Here is a 20,682-nt window from a genome sequence, read left to right on the forward strand (position 1 = left end):
ATGTGTTCTCAGATACTTAGTCAAGAGGAGATATTTACCAAATTACCCTAAGTATGCTTATATTTTAGTGTTAGGTCCGGTAAGAATGGATACTATTTCTTCTCATTTCATCTGTTTTATTTTTCTCATTTCCATCCTCAAGTCATTTTGTGTCTATGTCATGTTGAACTACTGATAAATCTGCAAATTTTCTATAATTTTTTTATTCTGTAGGACTCTGATAAATACATACCTCAGATGTATTTCTTTAAGAACTCTGGTTATTTGTTCCTCCACTAGGGAGCTTTCTTGAATCCCCAAGAGTGAGTCAGTTCCAACTGTTTACATACTGTCCCATGTACTGTTTATACCTCGATCACACTGAATTCCAATTATACCTTTACTTGTTTGTATCCCCAGATAAGTTTGTATCAGATCTTGGGCTAAAGTCATATTTGTAATGTCTATCTCAATGATTGGCGTCTGATTCTCAAGAACTATAATAAGCTAAACTATATAAGTTTAAAAATGACTATGAATATCTTTTATATTGATATTTATGAATATCTTTTATATTTATCACTCTATCTGAGCAACATGTTGGATATGTAAGCATCCAGAATAATTTTGTTCCAGCCCTATACTTTCATTACATTTTTATCTGCTGATATTCCTTTTGTTCCTTCATCCATGATAACATCAGTGCATTTTATGTTCTATCAGATAATAATCATTAAATTGTTGAGAAAATATATTTAATTGTATTATATATGTTAAGTTTCCCTAGGTCTATATTAAACTCTCACAGATGGAGTCTAATATAAATTGAATGTATAACTATATATATTTATCTAAATTTAATATAAATTTAAATTTTGTGCTGTCAAATATAGAAATGTGTAAAAATGATTAGAATCTAGGATATGTATAATGCTAAATTATGTGATATAAACAATAAAAGTCATGAGAATTTTGAAATGCATGTGGTGAATATTCACAGAAATTGTGAAAGCTTAGTTTTCCCATGTATAGTATGGTAATGGTCATGAGGATAGTTGGTGATTATGGACAATATTTGTTCAGTGTTCAGTATTTCCTGGTCAGTCTGCTAAGTGCTTTTTATTTTTATTTTATTTTATTTTATTTTATTTTATTTTATTTTATAAGTTTATTTTTGAGAGAGAGAGAGAGAGAGAGAGAGAGAGAGAGAGAGAACACAAGTGGGGGAGGGGCAGACAGAGAAGGAGACACAGAATCCAAAGCAGGCTCCAGCTTCTAAGCTGTCAGCACACAGCCTGATGCTGGGTTCAAACTCACCAACCACAGGATCATGATCTGAGCTGAAGTTGGGCACTTAACCGACTGAGCCACCCAGGCTCCCCAAGACCCAGATGTATAAATAATATTAAAATACTTCTTTCAATCTGTTCCCATCAGTGCTAAGTTGTCCTAAGGACTGATTGATCATCAATTAATAAGGTAACTTGTAGTGATGACCTGACCAACGAACAATTGGGTGCTAACTTTGCAACAACTCACATACTATTGCTATATAATCAAGCAGTTCCAAGTTGGAGCCCAGAGGTGACTCTTGTTATCAGCATAAATATTCAAATGCCCATTCATCATGGGCTAAACAGCATTTCCTGTATTGAAAATAGATTTTGGCTTAGAAAACTTGCAGATAAGAGACAGGAAAAAGTCCCTATTTTCCAAACTTTTATCTGCATAGTCTTTCCTTCCCCCCAATAAGTAGTCATATTTAAGAACATCTCTGCAAGGCACCACACTGCCAGATGTCATGGTAGGAGATTGTAGATAGAGTCACTGTCAGGCCTGCATACCTCCTGGCAGATTGATAATTCCAAAACAGTCCTGAAATTGTTTTCCTCACAAGAATGACCTGCTCCTGAAACCCTGACTGCCATGTAATTAAGGCAAATTAGATTCAACACCACCACCAAATTGAAATTTTTTTAGGGGGGGGGGGTTCAAATGTAATTTAGCTGACTCTTACTGTTCCAAATAAAGTACTGAATTTTTCTTCTCTTAAATCACGGATAAAACACAGGCCATTCTCAGCAGATTTTACTGAGGTGAACTTAGTTATGATATAGAGCTAGAATTCTATATTATTAAGTAGTAAAACTCCTTAAGAGTATGCATGGAAAAGAGGAAAGAAACTGAAGTGGAAAAAAGATTCATTACTGAAAAATCTCAGTCTTTACTATTTAATTTCAAAATGTATATTCCAAAGTTAATACTATTTGAAATATTTGCTTTATTAGCAGTTAATCTTTTTTTAATAGTTAAGGTTGTATGAAATTCTATTGAACATGCTTCTACTAGAAGGAAACAATGAAACTATATTCCAAATCCATTTTAAAAAATCAGAATATACATGGAATTAATTAATTTGGGGTTTGAGATGGATTAAAAGTGACTTAAAAATGACCAAGGTGGGGCACTTGGGTGTCTCAGTCAGTTGAGCATCTGACTTTGGCTCAGGTCATGATCTCAGCCCCACACTGGGCTTGCTGCTGTCAGCAGAGAGCCTGCTTTAGATCCTCTGTGCCCCCTCTCTCTGCCCCTCCTCTGCTCATGCTCTCCCTCTCACTCAACAATAAATAAACATTAAAAAAAGTTTAAAAAATTGACTAAGGCAAGGAAGTTGCCACCATCCTAGCCATAAAATTCGTATCGCACAATGTGAATAGATTTAAAGAACCTGATAAATGTAAAAAAAAGGTTGAAAAAATAATTTTTGACTTTTCCACAAAACACTTTAACATTCTATTCTCTATAGGATTTCACTATTTGTAGATAGCAAGTGCTCTATGCTAAAGATCCTGATATTTATAATGTCTACTTAAAAGCATAGTATGGGTTATAAATAAGTGGTCCCATTTGCAGAATAGAGCTATTCTCTTGGAATCTTATGCTTTCTCAATAGTTTAAGACACCTTATTTCTTATTTTTTTTATTTTTTTAAGTTTATTTATTTATGTTGAGAGAGAGAGAAAGAGAGAGAGAGCGCGCACTCAAGTGAGATAGGGGCAGAAAGAGGGAGAAAGAATTCCAAGCAGGCTCCGTGCTATCAGTACGGAGCTGAACACATGAGGCTTGAACTCAATAAACAGTAAGAACATGATCTGAGTGATGAGACCAAGAGTCTAATGCTTAACTGACTGAGCCATCAAGGTGCCCTGACATACCTTATTTCTTAGAGCTAACTAGCTTCCAAGAAATTTGGAGGCCGTGTTTTTGCTGCTGTTTTGCATCTTTGTATATTGGTTTAGTGTAATTTTACATATAAAGAGAATAAAAAAACACTTTTTCTCCAAAAAAACTACCCAACATGATTTTAAAAGTAATAATGGACTAAAAATAAGACTTACTAAATTCAATATAATTTAAATTCATCTTTAGCTTTGGAAGATACTTTCTTCTATAATCTATTGAAATTTTTATTAGGAGGGTTTTTTTTGAAAATTATTGAAATATTATGACTTAGCCTTAAATATAATTTATTTTTCTGAAAGCATTTACTTAAGTATTGGTTAACTAAAACATAAATACTGTAATATAATATATTTTCATTGTTTAGACAAAGTGTAGGTGTACTAAGACTTGTTGGCTAGACAGTAAAAAAGTTGCCTGTCCATCTTGAATATGGAATGTTGTCAAACTTTTAATGTATGTATCAGTGCCTAGCAAACATACAGTGAGACTCTACAATTTAGCACCTTCTCCTAAATGTTGAAGGTCTTTCTTATCTCTTGGTTACTAAGGATTCTATCTTTATGACTCTCAAAGTTTGAAACACTCAAATGTTAACCACTCACTCTACCCTCAGATCAGTCTTCCTGGCAAGGTCTACTTTGGACTCCTCCCCTTCCCCCCCCGCCCAGCCACCACTGTGATTTAAAAGGGAATTTGTGGGGCATGTGGTTGACTCAGTTGGTTAAACATCCAACTCTTGATTTTGGCTCAGGCCATATTCTCATGGTTTGTGAGTGCAAGCCCCACATCGGGCTCTGGGCTGGCAGCATGGGGCCTGCTTGGGATTCTCTCTATCCCTCTTTCTCTTCCTCTCCCCCACTCACAAGCATGTGCTTTCTCTCTCTCTCTCTCTCTCTCTCTCTCTCAAAATAAATAAATAAACATTAACAAAGAGGTCTTTGTTTTTAGATATGTGAAAACACAATTACAGGAAAGCTAATGAAATTAAAAGAGCATAGTGCATGGAGAGAAAGCTAGAGAGTTGAGATGATAAACCAGGTTTGCACTAATTAAAGATTTCCATCAATCCCTTTCCTGATACTTTTAACGGACTTATTATCAATATTGCTATTGGCATCTCATCTCAGAAAGTATCTCCCATCGGTTGTGTCCATTTTGTAACAGAATAAGAAAAAAAAGGACCTTTTTCAATTCCCTAATTAGACAAACATCATTGACTTATTACACTAGCATGAAATGAGGGTCTTCTATAAGCTAGACATACTATTGGTCCCTGGAGCAGAAAAACAGAACAATAAAATAAAGCCCAAACCACAGGGATTTCTTTCTTCCTCAAAAGGGAACCAAATATTTCCAACTAATAAGACTCACCTTACAGACCTAGCATCTTCAATTGTTATAGCCCCAGAGAGTTTTTCTTTATGGTAAAACAGATTCTAAATAATATTTGATATTTCTGAATATCTATGCTCATTCCAGCATAATTTACAATAGCCAAGGTATGAAAACCTACTAAGTGTCCACTGATGGATGAATGGATAAAGAAATTGTGATATGCACATACATACACACACACACACACACACACACACACACACACACACACACTGGAATCTTATTCAGCCATAAAAAGAACAAAATTTTGCCATTTTGCTACAACATGGATGGACTTCAAGGGCATTATATTAAGTAAGTCAAACACAGAAAGATAAGTACCGTATGACCTCTCCTACATGTGAAATCTAAAAATAATAATAATAGTTAATTTAAAAAACCCAAAACTTATAGATAACAGAGAACAGGTTGGTGTTTTCCAGAGGTGAGGGTGGAAGATAGGAGACATGGGTGAATGGTTTCTGTGTTTTGTGTTTTTTTTAGTCTGAATAAATTAAATAAAAATAAATAAATAGTATGTATACCATAGGCAAAGGCATATTGTGTATAATATATATTATAGACACTAAATTCAAAAGCTCTACTAGAAGTTGATGGTTTGGGTTTTATGTTTTATTTCTTGTTATATTAATGGAGGTGAAGGTTAATATTAGTTCCCAGTTAACTTGTAGAAAGCATTGGTAAAATCAGAATGTCACCTTATTGTGAAATATCCTAAAAAGAGAAGTAGTTCAGAAACTTTATGCCCATTACATCAATCACTTAGAAGCATGCCGATTGCTGTTGTAAAGGACAGGATGAGTTTGTAGACGGTGTAGTTGCTACACGTGTTTTCTTTGTTAAGGACTTGGAATGAGAATTCTTCTGGTGATCCTGTTGGGAAACTGGGATGACACATAGTGTTACTTTTTTGTAGAAAAGATGATAAATCAATGACTTGCTGTGCTTAGTTACACTCCATTGGGACAAAGAATCTTAAATCAACATGCAAACCAAATTTCCTTTTGTACCAACTACAATTAATAATTGTATTTGAATTTTTCGCATGCACAGATTTCCTGTTTCCTTCCAATTTTTGTAGTTATGTCAGCACTCAATATTAATATAGAGTAGTAGCAACTATTTTTAAGTTTGAGGCAAATTGATCTTCCAACGTGTATTCAAATTGTCTGATAAGATCTTTTTTTCTTTTTTTTTCTTTAATAGGCTTCACACCCAGCATGGAGCCCAACATGGAGTTAGAACTCATGACCCTGAGATCAAGACCTGATCTGAGATCAAGAGTTGGACTACAACTGACTGAGCCACCCAGGTGCCCCAGAATATTCTTTTCTTAAATTGTTACTGTTTGGAGAGAAAAAGAAAAAAAAATCATTGATGAATCTCTGTCTTACACATTAGAGGTCATTACTGCAATCAATTTATCACATATATAAAGAGAGGTTGGTGGGTACATTACAGACTAAGTTTCAATGAACTTGTATTTCTTAATATAATATTTTCTTCCCAATTATGAGAATAGCCTCAACTCTGAGAAGATTTTTAAAGATCTATTTGTACATATATATTTAGTATTTGAATAGCTTAGCTATTCCCCAAATAGCCAATAGTCTTAGAATGTTCCTCAAGAAATTCTCCATGGCAAAAAGGTATATGTGTATTTTTTTATTAATGAAAAAAATACACCTGTCTCTTAGTATTTTTATATGTATGTGTTTCAAGATTTTTCTCATTATTTTTTAAATATTTGTTTAATATTTTGTTAAATACATATACCAAAATTTTTAAAAGAGTACTCTAGTACTGAATATCAAAGTTAACTGCAGGGGCGCCTGGGTGGCTCAGTTGGTTAAGCATCCTACTTTGGCTCAGGTCATAATCTTGCGGTCTGTGAGTTCGAGCCCCACGTCAGGCTCTGTGCTGACAGCTCAGAGCCTGGAGCCTGCTTCAGATTCTGTGTCTCCCTCTCTCTCTGACCATCCCCCGTTCATGCTGTCTCTCCCTGTCTCAAAAATAAAATAAACGTTAAAAGAAATAAAAAACAAAGTTAACTGCAAACTTTTTAGATGGAGAGTTTTTTATTACAAACAATCCTAAAATAGACATACCTATTAATATATTTCATGTGAGCATATAATAGTTATTCTGTGGGATTAGCTCCAACAAGTGAAAGGTCTAGAGAAAATGGTATGTATATTTCTGGTTTTTAGAGATATTACCAAGGGAACCTTCTAAAATATATATATGAGGTATTTATTTCTCCATATCTTCACCATCACTGCTAACCCTTGCAAATCTGATAGGTAAAACTAATTTTTGCTGTTCTTCTAATTTGCATTTTAATTTGATGTATGTCCCATCATGAGTAGTGGGCAATCACACTGATGAAGCACAATAACTTTAATCTAATGCTGTGCTGGTTTAGCTGTTATAGATGGAATCTGGAAGGGAAACACAACATACACAGTGTCTTCATTTTACCACAGCTGCCACATACAGCCTTCAGAGTGGAGCCCCCATAACACAGCACCCATATGCAGCTTCTTTGTCTCTTCACCCCCACTTCTCACCCATCCATGGAACATTCATCTCCTGAGAGTGAGATCAGGGTAGTTTGCCTTACCCCAGAGAAACTGTAACCTTGGTTTCCACCTGTTTTTATGTTATCATCACACAGGCCCAAGACCTCCATATGGAATCATAGCTTTCTGAGCTATGATCAAGTCAGGATCATAGTCTGAGCTATGATCAAGTCAGTGAAAGACAAAGTCCACGTAAAGAGACAACTCCTAGTCCAGAGCTCTAATGCAACCCACGCTTTGGTCAGAGTGAAGGCAGCTGTGTATGGCTCTGGGGAAGGGCTGATCTGGTTTCTGCCTCATCCTGGAAAGAGAGGAGTCTGATGTGCTCAGTTGTAGAGCCTTTCCAGAAAACTGGAATGTAAATTGGCCCAATCAGGTTGGTTCATCCTTAGCCGACGTTCATCTCCCTTTTCCCTGCTCTTGCCATTACTGTTTGTTCAAACGTTACCTGTATTCAGAATTATGACACCACTTGTCTGCTGTTTCTTCACTTGTTCATTCTCTTTGTTTTTGTGTGTTTATTTCTTTATTGTGACATTTATGGAGTTGCAAGTGATTAGAGATTAAAACGTGCCAAATTTAAGTGGAATTCGTTGTCCTTATTTTCTGTATCAATATTACCAGAGGGCTGTTTATTACTCATAACCAATCACTAGATTTTATTTATTTGGGCACTCCTCTAAGTCACCTGTGCTTTCCAGATCATTAATTAACCTATGATTTTAGTTTTATTATTTCCACCCTTCTGCTTGTATTTCCCTTATTTTACTTTTGTTTCCCTAACAAAAAAAATTCGTAGTAAAATTTGACTCCTGGTACTTCACATCCCACATTTATCTTAACTCAGATATTTCAAAAGTGAAGTCACTATGTGAAGGCAGATGTCAGCCTCCTAGGCAGTTCTAGGTCTGTTCAGGGGACAATTTTACTCCTTCACTCAAATTTATGAATTATTTTCTTATGTTGTAGTCTGTATTTCCCCTCCACAAAATGCCTTCATATATTTGCCATTTGCTTTTGAATTTGTGGATTATTTACTGGCTGTCCTTTGTGTGTTAAAAAGTCAGTCTTTTGTCTTAAAATTTTTAGTATTTGGTTTTTATAATTTAGATGGATCTAGATGAATTTTTCCTTGTACAAATGTTTAAAAATATTTCCCTTATAGATTCTGGGTATCATATCTTGTCCACAGTAACCATCTATTTTGTATATTTAAATATTTGTCCATTTAAGAATTACTTTGGTGGAAAAGGTAGCCCAACACTTAAATTTTATTCTTATTTATAATTGGCTAGTGCATTATCTTAATATAATTTATTTTTTTATTTTTTGTTTTTTTGCTTGTATTTATTTATTTATTTATTTATTTATTTATTTATTTAATGTATAAATTTAATATATAAATTTATTGTCAAATTGTCTCCATACAACACCCAGTGCTAATCCCAACAGGCGCCCTCCTCAAAGCCCATTACCCACCCTCACTCCCACCCCCGCCATCAACCCTCAGTTTATTCTTAGTTTTTAAGAGTCTCTTATGGTTTGGCTCTCTCCCTCTAACTTTTTTTTTCCTTCCCCTCCCACATGGTCTTCAGTTGAGTTTCTCAGGATCCACGTAAGAGTGAAGACATATGGTATCTGTCTATCTCTGTATGACTTATTTCACTTAGCATAACACTCTCCAGTTCCATCCACGTTGCTACAAAAGGCCAGATTTCATTCTTTATCATTGCCAAGTAGTATTCCATTGTGTTCATAAACCACAATTTCTTTATCCATTCATCAGTTGATGGACATTTAGGCTCTTTCCATAATTTGGCTATTGTTGAAAGGGCTGCTATAAACATTGGGGTACGAGTGCCCCTATGCATCAGCACTCCTGTATCCCTTGGGTAAATTCCTAGCAGTGCTATTGCTGGGTCATAGGGTAGATCTATTTTTAATTTTTTGAGGAACCTCCACACTGTTTTCCAGAGTGGCTGAAACAGTTTGCATTCCTACCAGCAGTGCAAGAGGGTACCCATTTCTCCACATCCTCTCCACATCTATAGTCTCCCGATTTGTTCATTTTAGCCACTCTGACTGGTATGAGGTGGTATCTGAGTGTGGTTTAGATTTGTATTTCCCTGATGAGGAGTGACGTTGAGCATCTTTTCATGTGCCTGTTGGCCATCTGGATGTCTTCTTTAGAGAATTGTCTATTCATGTTTTCTGCCCATTTCTTCACTGGATTATTTGTTTTTCGGGTGTGGAGTTTGGTGAGTTCTTTGTAAATTTTGAATACTAGCCCTTTGTCTTGATATGTCATTTGCATTCCCATTCGGTCAGTTGCCTTTTAGTTTTGTTGATTGTTTCCTTTGCAGTGCAGAAGCTTTTTATCTTCATGAGGTCCCAGTAGTTCATTTTTCCTTTTAATTCCCTTGCCTTTGGAGATGTGTCAAGTAAGAAATTGCTGCAGCTGAGGTCAAAAAGGTTTTTCCTGCTTTCTCCTCTAGGGTTTTGATGGTTTCCTGTCCCACATTCAGGTCCTTCATCCATTTTGAGTTTATTTTTGCGAATGGTGTAAGAAAGTGGTCTAGTGTCATTCTTCTGCATGTTGCTGTCCAGTTCTCCCAGCACTATTTGTTAAAGAGACTGTCTTTTTTCCATAGGATATTCTTTCCTGCTTTGTCAAAGATTAGTTGGCCATACTTTTGAGGGTCCAATTCTGGAGACTCTATTCTATTGCGTTGGTCTATGTGTCTGTTTTTGTGTGAATACCATGCCCTCTTGATGATTACAGCTTTGTAGTAGAGGTTAAAGTCTGGGATTGTGATGCCTCTTGTTTTGGTCTTCTTCTTCAAAATTACTTTGGCTTTTCAGGGTCTTTTGTGGTTCCATACAAATTTTAGGATTGCTTGTTCTAGCTTCGAGAAGAATGCTGGTGCAATTTTGTTTGGGATTGCACTGAATGCACAGATTGCTTTGGGTAATATTGACATTTTAACAATATTTATTCTTCCAATCCATGAGCATGGAATGTTTTTCCATTTATTTACATCTTCTTCAATTTCCTTCATAAGTTTTCTATAGTTTTCAGCATACAGATATTCTACATCTTTGGTTAGGTTTATTCCTAGGTATTTTATGATTCTTGGTGCAGTTGTGAATGGGATCAGCTCCTTTATTTGCCTTTCTGTTGCTTCATTATTAGTGTATGAGAATGCAACTGATTTCTGTACATTGATTTTGTATCCTGCAACTTTGCTATATTCATGTATCAGTTCTAGCAGACTTTTGGTGGGGTCTATCAGGTTTTCCATGTATAACATCATGTCATCTGCAAAAAGTGAAAGCTTGACTTCATTTTGCCAATTTGGATGCCTTTGATTTCCTTTGTTGTTTGATTGCTGATGCTAGAACTTCCAGCACTATGTTAAACAACAGCGGTGAGAGTGGACATCCCTGTTGTGTTCCTGAGCTCTCGGTTTTCCCCCATTGAGGATGATATTAGCTGTGGGCTTTTCATAAATGACTTTTATGATGTTTAAGTATGTTCCTTCTATCCTGACTTTCTTGAGGGTTTTTATTAAGAAAGAATGCTGAATTTTGTCAAATGCTTTTTCTGCATCAATTGACAGAATAATATGGTTCTTTTCTTTTGTGATGTATCACATTGATTGATTTGAGAATGTTGAACCAGCCCTGCAGCCCAGGAATGAATCCCACTTGATCATGGTGAATAATTCTTTTTATATGCTGTTGAATTTGATTTGCTAGTATCCTGTTAAGAATTTTTGCATCCATATTCATCAGGGATATTGGCCTGTATTTCTCTTTTTTTCGCTGGGTCTCTGTCTGGTTTAGGAATCAAAGTAATGCTGGCTTCATAGAATGAGTCTGGAAGTGTTCCTTCCCTTTCTATTTTTTGGAATAACTTGAGAAGAATAGGTATTATCTCTGCTTTAAATATCTGGTAGAATTCCCCAGGGAAGCCATCTGGTCCTGGATTCTTATTTGTTGGGAGATTTTTGATAACTGATTCCATTTCTTTGCCGGTTATGGGTCTGTTCAAGTTTTCTATTTCTTCCTGTTTGAGTTTTGGAAGTGTGTGGGTGTTTAGGAATTTGTCCATTTCTTCCAGGTTGTCCAGTGTGTTGGCATATAATTTTTCATAGTATTCCCTGATAATTGCTTGTATTTCTGAGGGATTGGTTGTAATAATTCCATTTTCATTCATGGTTTTATGTATTTGTGTCATCTCCCTTTTCTGTTTTGGAAGCCTGGCTAGAGGTTTATTAATTTTGTTTATTTTTTCAAAAATCCAACTCTTGGTTTCATTTATTTGTTCTACAGTTTTTTTTAGATTCTATATTGTTTATTTCTGCTCTGATCTTTACTATTTCTCTGCTTCTGCTGGTTTTGGGGAGTCTTTGGTGGTCTGCTTCTATTTCCTTTAGGTGTGCTGTTAGATTTTGTATTTGGTATTTTTTTTTGTTTCTTGAGATGGGGTGGATTGCAATGTATTTTACTCTCAGGACTGCCTTTGCTGCATCCCAAAGCGTTTGGATTGTTGTATTTTCATTTTCATTTGTTTCCATATATTTCTTTTTTTTTTTAATATATGAAATTTATTGTCAAAATTGGTTTCCATACAACACCTGGTGCTCATCCCAAAAGGTGCCCTCCTCAGTACCCATCACCCACCCTCTCCTCCCTCCCACCCCCCATCAACCCTCAGTTTGTTCTCAGTTTTTAACAGTCTCTTATGCTTTGGCTCTCTCCCACTCTAACCTCTTTTTTTTTTTTTCCTTCCCCTCCCCCATGGGTTCCTGTTAAGTTTCTCAGGATCCACATAAGAGTGAAACCATATGGTATCTGTCTTTCTCTGTATGGCTTATTTCACTTAGCATCACACTCTCCAGTTCCATCCATGTTGCTACAAAAGGCCATATTTCATTTTTCCTCATTTCCACGTAGTATTCCATTGTATATATAAACCACAATTTCTTTATCCATTCATCAGTTGATGGACATTTAGGCTCTTTCCATAATTTGGCTATTGTTGAGAGTGCTGCTATGAACATTGGGGTACAAGTGCCCCTATGGATCAGTACTCCTGTATCCCTTGGATAAATTCCTAGCAGTGCTATTGCTGGGTCATAGGGTAGGTCTATTTTTAATTTTCTGAGGAACCTCCACACTGCTTTCCAGAGCGGCTGCACCAATTTGCATTCCCACCAACAGTGCAAGAGGGTTCCCGTTTCTCCACATCCTCTCCAGCATCTATAGTCTCCTGATTTGTTCATTTTGGCCACTCTGACTGGCGTGAGGTGATACCTGAGTGTGGTTTTGATTTGTATTTCCCTGATAAGGAGCGACGCTGAACATCTTTTCATGTGCCTGTTGGCCATCCAGATGTCTTCTTTAGAGAAGTGTCTATTCATGTTTTCTGCCCATTTCTTCACTGGGTTATTTGTTTCTCGGGTGTGGAGTTTGGTGAGCTCTTTATAGATTTTGGATACTAGCCCTTTGTCCGATATGTCATTTGCAAATATCTTTTCCCATTCCGTTGGTTGCCTTTTAGTTTTGTTGGTTGTTTCCTTTGCATTGCAGAAGCTTTTTATCTTCATAAGGTCCCAAATTCACTTTTGCTTTTAATTCCCTTGCCTTTGGGGATGTGTCGAGTAAGAGATTGCTACGCCTGAGGTCAGAGAGGTCTTTTCCTGCTTTCTCCTCTAAGGTTTTGATGGTTTCCTGTCTCACATTCAGGTCCTTTATCCATTTTGAGTTTATTTTTGTGAATGGTGTGAGAAAGTGGTCTAGTTTCAACCTTCTGTATGTTGCTGTCCAGTTCTCCCAGCACCATTTGTTAAAGAGACTGTCTTTTTTCCATTGGATGTTCTTTCCTGCTTTGTCAAAGATGAGTTGGCCATACGTTTGTGGGTCTAGTTCTGGGGTTTCTATTCTATTCCATTGGTCTATGTGTCTGTTTTTGTGCCAATACCATGCTGTCTTGATGATGACAGCTTTGTAGTAGAGGCTAAAGTCTGGGATTGTGATGCCTCCTGCTTTGGTCTTCTTCTTCAAAATTACTTTGGCTATTCAGGGCCTTTTGTGGTTCCATATGAATTTTAGGATTGCTTGTTCTAGTTTCGAGAAGAATGCTGGTGCAATTTTGATTGGGATTGCATTGAATGTGTAGATAGCTTTGGGTAGTATTGACATTTTGACAATATTTATTCTTCCAATCCATGAGCAGGGAATGTCTTTCCATTTCTTTAAATCTTCTTCAATTACCTTCATAAGCTTTCTATAGTTTTCAGCATACAGATCCTTTATATCTTTGGTTAGATTTATTCCTAGGTATTTTATGCTTCTTGGTGCAATTGTGAATGGGATCAGTTTCTTTATTTGTCTTTCTGTTGCTTCATTGTTAGTGTATAAGAATGCAACTGATTTCTGTACATTGATTTTGTATCCTGCAACTTTGCTGAATTCATGTATCAGTTCTAGCAGACTTTTGGTGGAGTCTATCGGATTTTCCATGTATAATATCATGTCATCTGCAAAAAGCGAAAGCTTGACTTCATCTTTGCCAATTTTGATGCCTTGATTTCCTTTTGTTGTCTGATTGCTGATGCTAGAACTTCCAGCACTATGTTAAACAACAGCGGTGAGAGTGGGCATCCCTGTCGTGTTCCTGATCTCAGGGAAAAAGCTCTCCGTTTTTTCCCCGTTGAGGATGATGTTAGCTGTGGGCTTTTCATAAATGGCTTTTATGATCTTTAAGTATGTTCCTTCTATCCCGACTTTCTCAAGGGTTTTTATTAAGAAAGGGTGCTGGATTTTGTCAAAAGCCTTTTCTGCATCGATTGACAGGATCATATGGTTCTTCTCTTTTTTTTTTGTTAATGTGATGTATCACGTTGATTGATTTGCCAATGTTGAACCAGCCCTGCATCCCAGGAATGAATCCCACTTGATCATGGTGAATAATTCTTTTTATATGCCGTTGAATTCGATTTGCTAGTATCTTATTGAGAATTTTTGCATCCATATTCATCAGGGATATTGGCCTGTAGTTCTCTTTTTTTACTGGGTCTCTGTCTGGTTTAGGAATCAAAGTAATACTGGCTTCATAGAATGACTCTGGAAGTTTTCCTTCCCTTTCTATTTCTTGGAATAGCTTGAGAAGGATAGGTATTATCTCTGCTTTAAACGTCTGGTAGAACTCCCCTGGGAAGCCATCTGGTCCTGGACTCTTATTTGTTGGGAGATTTTTGATAACCGATTCAATTTCTTCGCTGGTTATGGGTCTGTTCAAGCTTTCTATTTCCTCCTGATTGAGTTTTGGAAGAGTGTGGGTGTTCAGGAATTTGTCCATTTCTTCCAGGTTGTCCAATTTGTTGGCATATAATTTTTCATAGTATTCCCTGATAATTGTTTGTATCTCTGAGCGATTGGTTGTAATAATTCCATTTTCATTCATGATTTTACCTATTTGGGTCATCTCCCTTTTCTTTTTGAGAAGCTTGGATAGAGGTTTGTCAATTTTGTTTATTTTTTCAAAAAACCAACTCTTGGTTTCGTTGATCTGCTCTACAGTTTTTTTAGATTCTATATTGTTTATTTCTGCTCTGATCTTTATTATTTCTCTTCTTCTGCTGGGTTAGGCTGCCTTTGCTGTTCTGCTTCTATTTCCTTTAGGTGTGCTATTAGATTTTGTATTTGGGATTTTTCTTGTTTCTTGACATAGGCCTGGATTGCAATGTATTTTCCTCTCAGGACTGCCTTCGCTGCATCCCAAAGCGTTTGGATTGTTGTATTTTCATTTTAGTTTGTTTCCATATATTTTTTAATTTCTTGTCTAATTGCCTGGTTGACCCACTCATTCGTTAGTAGGGTGTTCTTTAACCTCCATGCTTTTGGAGGTTTTCCAGACTTTTTCCTGTGGTTGATTTCAAGCTTCATAGCATTGTGGTCTGAAAGTATACATGGTATAATTTCAATTCTTGTAAACTTATGAAAGGCTGTTTTGTGACCCAGTATATGATCTATCTTGGAGAATGTTCCATGTGCATTCGAGAAGAAAGTATATTCTGTTGCTTTGGGATGCAGAGTTCTAAATATATCCGTCAAGTCCATCTGATCCAATGTCTCATTCAGGGCCCTTGTTTCTTTATTGACCGTGTGTCTAGATGATCTGTCCATTTCTGTAAGTGGGGTGTTAAAGTCCCCTGCAATTACCACATTCTTCTCAATAAGGTTGCTTATGTTTATGAGTAATTGTTTTATATATTTGGGGGCTCCGGTATTGGGTGCATAGACATTTATAATTGTTAGCTCTTCCTGATGGATAGACCGTGTAACTATTATATAATGCCCTTCTTCATCTCTTGTTACAGCCTTTAATTTAAAGTCTAGTTTGTCTGATAGAAGTATGGCTACTCCAGCTTTCTTTTGGCTTCCAGTAGCATGATAAATAGTTCTCCATCCCCTCACTCTCAATCTAAAGGTGTCCTCAGGTCTAAAATGAGTCTCTTGTAGACAGCAAATAGATGGGTCTTGTTTTTTTATCCATTCTGATACCCTATGTCTTTTGGTTGGCGCATTTAATCCATTTACATTCAGTGTTATTATAGAAAGATACGGGTTTAGAGTCATTGTGATGTCTGTATGTTTTATGCTTGTAGTGATGTCTCTGGTACTTTGTCTCACAGGGTCCCCCTTAGGATCTCTTGTAGGGCTGGTTTAGTGGTGACAAATTCCTTCAGTTTTTGTTTGTTTGGGAAGACCTTTATCTCTCCTTCTATTCTAAATGACAGACTTGCTGGATAAAGGATTCTCGGCTGCATATTTTTTCTGTCTAGCACACTGAAAATCTCGTGCCAATTCTTTCTGGCCTGCCAAGTTTCAAAAGAGAGATCAGTCACGAGTCTTATAGGTCTCCCTTTATATGTTAGGGCACGTTTATCCCTCGCTGCTTTCAGAATTTTCTCTTTATCCTTGTATTTTGCCAGTTTCACTATGATATGTCGTGCAGAAGATCGATTCAAGTTACGTCTGAAGGGAGTTCTCTGTGCCTCTTGGATTTCAATGCCTTTTTCCTTCCCCAGTTTAGGGAAGTTCTCAGCTATTATTTCTTCAAGTACCCCTTCAGCACCTTTCCCTCTCTCTTCCTCCTCTGGGATACCAATTATGCGTATATTATTTCTTTTTAGTGTATCACTTAGTTCTCTAATTTTCCCCTCATACTCCTGGTTTTTTTATCTCTCTTTTTCTCAACTTCCTCTTTTTCCATAACTTTATCTTCTAGTTCACCTATTCTCTCCTCTGCCTCTTCAATCCGAGCCGTGGTGGTTTCCATTTTGTTTTGCATTTCGTTTAAAGCGTTTTTCAGCTCCTCGTGACTGTTCCTTAGTCCCTTGATCTCTGTAGCAAGAGATTCTCTGCTGTCTTCTATACTGTTTTCAAGCCCAGCGATTAATTTTATGACTATTATTCTAAATTCACTTTCTGTTATATTATTTAAATCCTTTTTGATCAGCTCATTAGCTGTTGTTATTTCCTGGAGATTCTTCTGAGGGGAATTCTTCCACTTGGTCATTTTGGATAGTCCCTGGTGTGGTGGGGAACTGCAGGGCATTTCCCCTGTGCTGTGGTGTATAACTGGAGTTGGTGGGCAGGGCCACAGTCCGACCTGATGTCTGCCCCCAGCCCACCGCTGGGGCCACAGTCAGACTGGTGTGTGCCTTCTCTTCCCCTCTCCTAGGGACGGGATTCACTGTGGGGTGGTGTGGCCCGTCTGGGCTACTTGCACACTGCCAGGCTTGTGATGCTGGGGATCTGGCGTATTAGCTGGGGTGGGTAGGCAAGGTGCACGGGGGCAGGAGGGGCAGGCTTAGCTCGCTTCTCCTTAGGTGATCCACTTCAGGAGGGGCCCTGTGGCAGCGGGAGGGAGTCAGATCTGCTGCCGGAGGTTTGGCTCCGCAGAAGCACAGAGTTGGGTATTTGCGCCTAGCGAGCAAGTTCCCTGGCAGGAACTGGTTCCCTTTGGGATTTTGGCTGGGGGATGGGTGGGGGAGATGGCGCTGGCGAGCGCCTTTGTTCCCCGCCAAACTGAGCTCTGTCGTCCGGGGGGCTCAGCAGCTCTCCCTCCCTTTGTCCTCCAGCCTTCCCGCTTTCTGAGCAGAGCTGTTAACTTATGACCTCCCAGACGCTAAGTCGCGCTTGCTGTCGGAACACAGTCCGTCAGGTCCCTCCGCTTTTGCAAGCCAGACTTGGGGGCTCGGCTTGGCTGGCGAGCTGCCCCTCTGCTCCCACTCCCTCCCGCCAGTCCGTGGAGCGCGCACCGCCTCGCCGCCCTTCCTACCCTCTTCCGTGGGCCTCTCGTCTGCGCTTGGCTCCGGCGACTCAGTTCTGCTAATCCTCTGGCGGTTTTCTGGGTTTTTTAGGCAGGTTTAGGTGGAATCTAAGTGATCAGCAGGACGCGCGGTGAGCCCAGCGTCCTCCTACGCCGCCATCTTCCGCAACTCCACCCTGTTTCCATATATTTCTTAATTTCCTCTCTAATTGCCTGGTCGACCCATTCATTCTTTAGTAGGGTGTTTTTTAACCTCCATGCTTTTGGAGGTTTTCCAGACTTTTTCCTGTGGTTGATTTCAAGTTACATAGCATTGTGGTCTGAAAGTGTGAGTAGTATGATCTCAATTCTTTTATTCTTATTAAGGGCTGTTTTGTGACCCAGTATGTGATCTATCTTGGAGAAGGTTCTATGTGCAATCGAGAAGAAAGTATATTCTGTTGCTTTGGGATGCAGAGTTCTAAATATATGTCAAGTCCATCTGATCCAATGTATCATTCAGGGCCCTTGTTTCTTTATTGATCCTGTGTCTAGATGATCTATCCATTGTTGTAAGTGGGGTATTAAAGTCCCCTGTAATTACCACATTCTTATAAATAAGGTTGCTTATGTTTGTGATGGTTTTATATATTTGGGGGCTCCGGTATTCGGCGCATAGACATTTATAATTGTTAGGTCTTCCTGATGGATAGACCCTGGAATTATTATATAATGCCCTTCTTCATCGCTTATTACAGCCTTTAATTTAAACTCTAGTTTTTCTGAGATAAGTATGGCTACTCCAGCTTTCTTTTGACTTCCAGTAGCATGATAGATAGTTCTCCATCCCCTCACTTTCAATCTGAAGCGTCCTCAGGTCTAAAATGAGTCTCTTGTAGACAGCAAATAGATGGGTCTTGTTTTTTTATGCATTCTGATATCCTGTGTCTTTTAGTTGGAGCATTTAGTCCATTTATGTTCAGTGTTATTATAGAAAGATATGGGTTTAGAGTCATTGTGATGTTTGTAGATTTCATGCTTGTAGTGATGCCTCTGGTAATTTGTGGTCCTTGCAACATTTCACTCACAGAATCCCCCTTAGGATCTCTTGTAGGGCTGGTTTAATGGTGATGAATTCCTTCAGTTTTTGTTTGTTTGGGAAAACCTTTATCTCTCCTTCTATTCTGAATGACAGACTTGCTGGATAAAGGATTCTCTGCTGCATATTTTTCCTGTTCATAACATTGAAGATTTCATAACATTCCTTTCTGGCCTGCCAAGTTTCAGTAGATAGGTCTGCCATTACTCTTATGGGTCTCCCTTTGGAAGTTAGAGCCTGTTTGTCCCTAGATGCTTTCAGAATTTTCTCTTTATCCTTGTATTTTTCCAGGATTTGTTTCACTATGATATGTCATGCTGAAGATTGATTCAAGTTACGTCTGAAGGGTGTTCTCTGTGCCTCTTGGATTTTAATGCCTTTTTCCTTCCCCAGAACGGGGAAGTTCTCAGCTATGATTTGTTCAAGTACACCTTCAGCCCCTTTCTCTCTTCTTCTTCTGGAATTCCTATGATACAGATATTGTTCCATTTGATTGAATCACTTAGTTCTCTAATTCTCCCCTCATACTCCTGGGTCTTATCTCTCTTTTTCTCAGCTTCCTCTTTTTCCATAATTTTATCTTCTAATTCACCTATTCTCTTCTCTGCCTCTTCAATCTGTGCTATGGCCGCCTCCATTTTATTTCATACCTCATTTATAGCATTTTTTAGCTCCTCATGACTATTTCTTAGTCCCTTGATCTCTGTAGCAATAGATTCTCTGCTGTCCTCTATGCTTTTTTCAAGCCCAGCGATCAATTTTATGACTATTATTCTAAATTCTTATTCCGTTGTATTGCTTAAATCATTTTTGATCAATTTGTTAGCTGTCACTACTTTCTGGAGTTTCTTTTGAGGAGAATTCTTCCGTTTCATCATTTTGGATAGTCCCTGCAGTGGTGTGGAAGTGCAGGGCTCTTCCCCTGTACTGTTTGGAGTAACTTGTGTTGGTGGGTGGGGCCACAGTCAGACCCAATGTCTGTCCCCAACCCACTGCTGGGGCCACAGTCAGACTGGTGTGTACCTTATCTTCCCCTCTCCCAGGGGCAGGGTGTGGCCCCTGTCTGGGCTACTTGCACACTGCCAGGCTTGTGGTGCTGCTCTGATGGGATCTGGAGTATTAGCCGTGGTGGATCTGCAAGGTGCACAGGGGCGGGAGGGGTAGGCTCAGCTCGCTTTGCCGTGGGTGGTCCCCTGCGGGAGGGGCCCTGTGTCACAGGGAGGCAGGCAGACCCGTCGGAGGGATGGATATACAGAAGCACAGCGTTGGGTGTTTGTGTGGTTCAAGCAAGTTTGGTGAAGGGAACTGGTTGCCTTTGGAATTTCAGCTGGGTGTTGGAGAGGGAGATGGTGCTTGCCAGCCCCTTTGTTCCCCCGCCGATCTGAGCTCTGTCTTCCGGGGCTCAACAACTCTCCCTCCTGGTGTCCTCTTGCCCTCCCTGCTCTCTGAGAGCAGAGCTGTTGACTTTTGACCTTCCAGATGTTAAGTCCGCTGGCTGTAACAACTCCCGGAATCCGGCCCCTCCACTTTTGCAAGTCAGACTGGGGGGTTCTGCCTTGCTGGGCGGGCTGCCCCTCTACCGCCCTGGCTCCCTCCCGCCAGTCTGTGTAGTGCACGACCTCTCCGGCCTTCCTACCCTCTTCCACAGGCCTCTTGTCTATGTTTGGCTCTGGAGAGTCTGTTCTGCTAGTCTTCAGCGGTTTTCTGGGTTATTTAGGCAGGTGTGGGTGGAATCTAAGCAATTAGCAGGACAGTGTGAGCCCAGCATCTTCCTATGCCACCATCTTCTGTCCCTAATATAATTTATTAAATAATTCCTCATTTCCACACTGTTTTAAAATGCCTTCTTTATCATTTATCCAGTTGTCAAGACACTTGTGACTTTCAATTTCACTGGCTTGTCTTTCTCTTCCTAAAACGTTACCAAACTATTTTAATTACTCTATCCTTCTAGTATGTTTTAGTATCTGCTAGGTCATTACACTCAGATAATTCCTCTTCCTGAAAGTTTTACAGGCTATGTTTGCACTTTCATTATTCCACAGGTATGTAAATCAGTT

Source organism: Acinonyx jubatus, chromosome B2 (genome assembly GCF_027475565.1).
Source record: "Acinonyx jubatus isolate Ajub_Pintada_27869175 chromosome B2, VMU_Ajub_asm_v1.0, whole genome shotgun sequence".
Taxonomy (NCBI): Eukaryota; Metazoa; Chordata; class Mammalia; order Carnivora; family Felidae; genus Acinonyx; species Acinonyx jubatus.